Source organism: Erinaceus europaeus, chromosome 4, assembly GCF_950295315.1.
Source record: "Erinaceus europaeus chromosome 4, mEriEur2.1, whole genome shotgun sequence".
Classification (NCBI taxonomy): Eukaryota; Metazoa; Chordata; class Mammalia; order Eulipotyphla; family Erinaceidae; genus Erinaceus; species Erinaceus europaeus.
Genome location: NC_080165.1, coordinates 90,515,365 through 90,523,298, shown reverse-complemented (window position 1 = coordinate 90,523,298; position 7,934 = coordinate 90,515,365).

The following is a 7,934-nucleotide window of genomic DNA, read 5'->3' as shown; positions in this document are numbered from 1 at the left end:
CTAGTGAAGCGACTCCCCTGCAGGTGGGGAGCCGGGGGCTCGAAAAGGGATCTTTTCGCAGGTCCTTGCACTTCGCACCGTGTGCGCTTAACCCCATTGCGCTACCGCCAGACTCCCAATCCTAATTTCTTTAACCTCACAGAAGGAGCTACTAGACTCCAGCTGCAGCATCAAGTTCATCATTGTCCTCAAAATTAACTTCTCTTTCTCAGTTGGGAACCTAGGAACTTGTCTCACACTAATTGAATTGTGATTTTTAAGCTCAATATCTCAAATTGCTAACAGAACTTCTGCTTTCTTAAGCACATGGCCCTGACTTTTTACTCAAATTCTCCTAACTAGATCTCTGTTACTGTTATTAATAACAACAATAATCAGGGTATCTTCCCTTAAATGAACAATTAGGATGTGTCCGGTGTCATAATATAAATATTAGGCCTTTTCAGCATCCCAGTGAAGGAGATGGTATCCATTCTGTAACACTTACTGAAAAGGAAATCAAGACTCAGAAACTATATCTCACAGGCATTTAGTGGCAGAGCTGGGGTAGAGCTCAGAGAAGCACCTGCTGACCTGGATGATTTGCTCAGTGCTACTTAATGTCTCTTCCTGTGTACTGTGTACTCTCTATTATTATTTCCCAATCTGCCTAACTGCCAAAAACCATTTTGTTTCTCAAATAATTTTGTAAATTAGGAAACTAACACCTTTTTTAAATTGAGAACGACAGATCAAAGAGACAGGACTATAATTTCATTTTCATAAATGAGAAAGCAACATTTTATTCTTTTAAAAATATTTTTTATTATTTTTATTTACTTATTTCCTTTTGTTGCCCCCTTTTTATTGTTGTAGTTATTTTGTTGTTGTTATTGATGTCGTTGTTGTTGGATAGGACAGAGAGAAATGGAGAGAGGAGGGGAAGACAGAGAGGGGGAGATACAGACAGACACTTGCAGATCTGCTTCATTGCCTGTGAATAGACTCCCCTGCAGGTGGGGAGCTTGGGGCTCCAACCGGGATCCTTACTCAGGTCCTTGAGCTTTGCGACACCTGCGCTTAACCCGCTGCACTACCGCCTGACTCCCAACAACATTTTATTCTTAAAAGAACAAACATTTCTGGTTTATTTTCATTAAAACATGGTTTTATGGTTATTTTCATTGAAATTATTTACATTAGAATGTCAGTGGGTTGTTACCATTATTGTAAAAGAACATTACAAAGAAATTTAGTTCTAGTTTCTAATAGGATAAATTCTGATAGTTATAAACACATTAACAAATGCAATGTGAGGTTCTCAGTAATTTTAAATATGAAAAATGATCTGGAGACCCCAAAGTTTGAGGACTGATGCTATTAAGTACCAAAAAAGTACTTAAAGTACTAAAGTTCTGGACCTTGCTTAAAGTACTTAAAGTTCTAAAGTTCTGGACCTTGCTCTTCTAGCAGAAATTTGTTTCCCATGATGCTCATCTCTTAGAGTGGAAACTGCCCCGTTCCTAGCCCTCTGTGAGCTCATTTCTCAGAACTAAAGATGGCATAAGTCAAATGGGACAAATATTAAAGGCACAAAAGGAGATACTCTCACTGAAACAGCACACAGTGCCCCCCAGAGAAGGGAGGTCCACTGCAAAGTTTTTCAAAACCAGAATTGATTCCTGCAAGCCCAGTGTCCACTCTTTCTTTTTTCCTTCTTTCCTTCCTTCCTTCCTTCCTTCCTTCCTTCCTTCCTTCCTTTCTTTCTTTCTTTCTTTCTCTCTCTCTGTTTCTTTCTTTCTTCCTTTCTTCCTTTCCCCTCTCTCTTTCTTTCTTTCTTTCTTCCTTTCTTCCTCCCCCTCTTTCTTTCTTTCTTTCTTTCTTTCTTTCTTTCTTTCTTTCTTTCTGTCTTCCTTTCTTCCTTTCTTCCTCCCCCTCTCTCTTTCCTTCTTTCTTTCCTTCTTTCTTTCTCTCTTTCTTTCTTCCTTCCTCCTTTCCTTTCTTTCTCTCTCTCTTTCTCTCTCTCTCTCTCTTTTTCTTTCTTTCTTTCCAGCCTCCAGAGTTATTGCTGGGGCTCAGTGCCTGCACTAAAAATCCACTGCTCCTGTGGTCCACCTGCAGACCTACTTCACCACATGTGAAGCAACCATCTTGCAAGTGGGGACCCAGAGGCGGGAACAGGGATCCTTAAGCTTCGCACTGTGTGCCACCAGCTGACCCCCGCGTCCATTCTTTCTATAGTCCACAGAGTTCTTGTCATCAGCTTCCCAGCAAAGGTACGTTCAGGACAGCTGTTGTCTTCTTCTTTTTTTTTTTTTCTTCCCCCCAGAGCAGCGAACCACTGGCTTCTGGTGAGGACAGTGGAGAGGGCTTTGAACCTGGAGGTCTGTCTGCCTCAGAGTCCACCGGCAGAGCCACTACACCAGCTGTTGTCTTCTTCAGTAGACTTGAAGACTTTGACAGTCATCTTTCTCTAAGAGGGCAAACGAGGAGAGGGAGAAAATGGTGATTGTGTGGTAACTGAGAACACACAGTGATGATCACATACAAGATACCCCATAAAGGAGACAAGAAACTAGAAATAACCTGGAGGAAAGTTGTAGTTCTGTAGGTGAGTTCAAGGGTCACCAAAAAATAGCCCAAAGTCTTATATATCACTCCAATTTAAAATCTGAAAACTACAAAATATGAGTTAAATATTTACAAATTAAGAATACTGACGAAAAAGCTACAAAAAGGGTAACGTATGTTCTTTGCATTATGGGGTTACTAGTAATATTTATTATTTCCTTTCTTATTTACATTTTTTTCATGATAAAAATTTATTCTAGGCACATAAATGTGACTTTGTCATTGAATAACTGTCTTCTGTAAGGCCCTGAGTTTGATCTGGGCAACATGCGCGCGCGCGCACACACACACACACACACACACACACACACACACACACACACTCTGATAATAATAATAAGAAGAAGAAGAGGAGGAGGAGGAGAAGGGGAAGGAAGAGAAGAAGAAATAAGAAACCAACAACTGTCCTTTTACTCATATAACACTTAAAAAAGATCAGTGAAGTGAGGGTAGGGACATAGAACCTTGGTGGTGGGTGCAGTGTGAAACTATACCCTGTACTCTCACAGTCTTGTAATCCACTATAAATCATATATATAAAAAAAACAGAGAAAAAGATAAGAGTAAAAATATCTGCAATTTTATAATAATTTCTAGCAATACCTCTCAAAGCTTTTGGTTTAAGATAAATTTACACTTCATTCCCCACCTGCACCAGGGATGCTTCACAAGCAGTGAAGCAGGTCAGCAGATATCTATTTTTCTCTCTTTCTCTCTATCTCCCCCTGCCCTCTCAATTTCTCTCTGTGCTATTGAATAAAATGGGGGGGGGATGGCCACTAGGAATGATAACCTTGGAGGAAAAAAAAATAAATTTTTGCCTTTAAAAATTAATAATAAGTAGACCAAGAAAGTAGCTCACTTGGATAGTGTGTGGCTTTGCTGTGTGTACTACTCAGATTTGAGCCCTGCCTCCACCACATTGAAGGAAGTTTTGGTGCTGTGACCTCTTTCACTTACTCTTTCTTCTTTAACCTAGTAAGCAAACAAAAACAAAATTAAAGTTGTTGTATTGTTGTGTGGAAAACTGAGAAATGTTATGTATGTACAAACTATTGTATTCACTGTCAAAAGTAAAACATTAATCCTCCAATAAAGGAAAAAAATCTAAAAAAAATTGAAGAAATAATAATAAGCTCAAGGAACCTTGTCTCTTTTTTTTGGTTATATCTGTCAATATTTATCACACTACAAATTAGAAGTAAAACATTTTTAAATATATATTTAATGATCTAGAAATAGTAATTACATATTAGTGAAAATATATCTTCAAAAGAAAATTTTGAGAAATGGCACATTATTTAACAAGTTTGTGAGTTTCTTTAATATAACTCACCTAATAGAACTTTTGGACATCTCATATTTGTTTCTGCATTTCTTCAATTGCAATATTACCTTTTAGAACTCCATTCCATATTTGTAAAGATAAACAGAGGAGGAAAAGCAAATAATAACTTATTTTTTATCAGGAAAATAGTTCAGACCTCGTAAACCTGAATGCAGTCTTTGGAAGCCATTTTCTTTATACCATATACAACAACATCCTCATAAACAGATTTTGTTTGACTCTTACAAAAGCATGTTGAATTGGGCATATTTTTAAACAGATGAGGAATCTGAGGTTCAGAAAGACTCACCAACTTATGCAAGATCATAGGCTTGGATTCTTGCTTTTTTTTTTTTTAATTATTATTATTTATTTAAGAAAGGAGACATTGACAAAACCGTAGGATAGGAGGGGTACAACTCCACATAATTCCCACCACCACCCGATCTCCATATCCCATCTCCTCCCCTGATAGCTTTCCCATTATCCCTCTGGGAGTATGGGCCCAGGGTCGTTGTGGGTTCTTAAATGCTGAATTCAGGAGTAGATCCCAGATAACTTATCTGTCTTGTAAAAGTTTTTCAACCACCCATTTTTCTCTAGATAAGCAGTAACCTAGGACAGTCAAAGAATTTTTACACAATAATCAGGTTAGTATTTGAACTATAGAATGTTATAGCAAAATGAAGGGCTAGGGCTAGGGAGACAGCACAATGTTTATGCAAAAAAACTTTCATGCCTGAGGCTCCAAGGTCACAGGTTCAATTCCCATTACCACTATGAGCCAGAGCTGAGCAGTGCTCTGGTCTTTCTCTGTCTCTCTCTCTTGCTCGCTCATTAAAGTACAATAAATAAAATATTTTAAAAATAGAAAGAACAAAAAAAATTGAAAGTCTAGAGAATTTATGTGAAGCAGAGCAGAAGTCTGCACAGGACCTGGGAGGCAGGAGTCCAGTGTTGTGGCTCTATTCTTCTCTTTCTTGTGCGAAGTTTCTTTACCTCTTTGGACACTAGGATTACCACACCTGCAAAATGGAAAGATCATATCTTATCTGCCTGGAGGCATGAACTGGATGAAATGATTGCCCAAGATCCCTAGTAGTCAAAGGACGGTCACTTACCAGAAGTCCCAGTAATTTAGAAGGCTAGCAGTACAACTCAGTTGAAATGGACATCCCAATTGAAAGTGGAGTTCCTATGAAATCCGTCATCATCTCTAACACAGTATCTAGAACTTTATATTTATTGAAATTAGTCATTTTTCTTATAAACTCTTGTGATTTTATCCAGAAAACTTTGCCTTAGGATAAATTCATTAAAATTACTTGGAAAGTTGATAAGCAGTAATCCAATGTAATTCAACAAGCCCTACAAGTGCATCAAACATCTGTCTGTTGTTGTGCAACAATTGTGTCAGACTCTAGAAAAGCAGGTACACTGAACTTTTTTTAAAAAAAATTCTTTATTGAGGGATTAATGGTTTACAGTCAACAGTAAAATACGATAGTTTGTACATGTATAACATTTTTCAGTTTTCCACATAACAATTCAACCCCTACTAGGTCCTCCTCCATCATCATATTCTAAGACGTGAACCCTCCCCCAGCACCTGACTTTGAACACCCTACTAGATTTTCACATTTACAATACACTTAGACTGCTTTTTTCTGTTTTTCAGAAGTCTCAATTGTGATAAAATATATGTAAAATAAATATATGTGGGAATGGTGTTAATATATACTCCTGTTAACTTACAGTCTCACAAATAACTAATTAATATGAGAGGGGGAAAATGGATTGAATGTATAAAACTATAAATAAAAAGATAAGAAATAAAATAGGTATGTAACATAAAAGGTACTATTTTAAGTGTGCAGTTCAACAGCAATTATAGCCATCATCTATGCAACCATCACTATCATCCGTCTCTCAAATCCTTTTCCTATTAAAAAGCTAAAATATATATACCCATTGAACCATAACTCACCTTTCCCTTTAAGTCTTGACAGTCAACATTTTATTTTTCTTACTATAGGTGCCTTGAAGAAGTGAGATCATACAATATTTGTCCTTGTGCGTGACTTACTTCACTTTGCATGAAGGCTTCAAGGTTCATACACGATGTAGTTGTCAAAATGCCCCTCTTTCCAAGAGCTGAATAATATCCCATTGTATGCTATACCACATTTTTACTATTATTATTATTATTTTATTTATAAAAAAGAAACACTGACAAAACCATAGGATAAGAGGGGTACAACTCCACACAATTCCCACCACCAGAACTCCATATCCCATCCCCTCCCCTGATAGCTTTCCTATTCTTTAACCCTCTGGGAGTGTGGACCCAGGGTCATTGTGGGATGCAGAAGGTGGAAGGTCTGGCATCTGCAATTGCTTCCCTGCTGAACATGGGTGTTGACAGGTCATCTATACTCCCAGCCTGCCTCTCTCTTTCCCTAGTGGGGCAGGGTTCTGGGGAATCTGAGCTCCAGGACACATTGGTGGGGTTGTCTGCCTAGGGAACTCTGTTTGGCATCATGCTAGCATCTGGAATCTGATAGCTGAAAAGAGAGTTAACATACAAGCCTATGTCATATATTTTTTTTTTTTGCCTCCAGGGTTATTGCTGAGGCTTGGTGCCTGCACTACGAATCTGCTGCTCCTGAATGCCATTTTTCACATTTTGTTGCCCTTGTTGTTGTCATTATTGTTATTGTTGTCATTGCTATTGTTGGATAGGACAGAGAGAAATGGAGAGATGAGGGGAAGACAGAGAGGGTGAAAGACAGACACCTGTAGACCTGCTTCACCAACCCTGAAGTGATGCCCCCTGCAGGTGGGGAGCCAGGGGCTCAAACCCGGATCCTTATGCTCGTCCTTGCACTTTGCGCCATGTGCGCTTAACCCACTGCGCTACTGCCTGGCCCCCACCCACTATGCCACCTTTTTTTAGTGTTTTTATCCACTAATAAGTATTTGGTTTGTTCCCTCTACATTTAAGCTTTTGAAGCCTTCATTAAAAAATTACAGCTTCTTTCGAATGATCAGTTAACAAATTAGGAAAAGTAGTCAATCTATAATGCAGAGTATATAATTCAAATGGTATTAAACAGCCTTGCCCAATTTCAAGTACACATTTAATAAAATATGCTGAAAAATTCAACCTGTTAAACACTCCTCAACTGAGCTTTTGACCCCCTCCCTTTTCCTTTAGAACACAGTTAACTTCAGACTTGTCAGATGCTCTCTTCCCAGCTTTTTATTATTATTATTATTGATTTAATAATGATCGACAAGACTGTGGGATAAGAGGGGTACAGTTCCCACCACCAGAGTTCCATATCTCATCCCCCTCCATTGGAAGCTTCCCTATTCTTTATCCCTCTGGGAGTATGGACCAAAGATTATTATGGGGTGCAGAATGTGGGAGTTCTGGCTTCTGTAATTGCTTCTCCACTGGACATGGGTGTTGGCAGGTCGATTTGTACCCCTAGATTGTTTCTATCTTCCCCTAGTGAGTCAGGGCTCTGGAGATAGAGTTCCAGCACACATTGGTGAAGTTGTCTTCTCAGGAAAGTCAGGTTGGAGTCATGGTAGCATCTACAACTTGACGGCTGAAAAGCTAAACTAAGATAAAAAGCAGAACAAATTGTTTAATAATCAGGAACCAAAAGGTAAGAATATAGCAGATGAGATTTGGGGTCTTCATGTTGGAAGAAGCTAGGAAGTCTATTTTAGGTATATTCAAAGGGACCCATGACTTTACTAGTTTTTGCCTGAGCCCAACAGCTAACATGAAGGTGGGATAAAGGTATTGTCTGGGGAGATGGTGTCAGAGTTGGGAATAAGACTCTAAAAATAAGCTATAAGAGTAACTGTGAACCATTTTCCATTATGCTTACTTAGACATAATTGTATTAAAATAATTCTAAACTTTATAATGATGAGAGGAAATCAACAAAAAGAGGTGGAGGTGAAGAAGTTTGTACAGTAT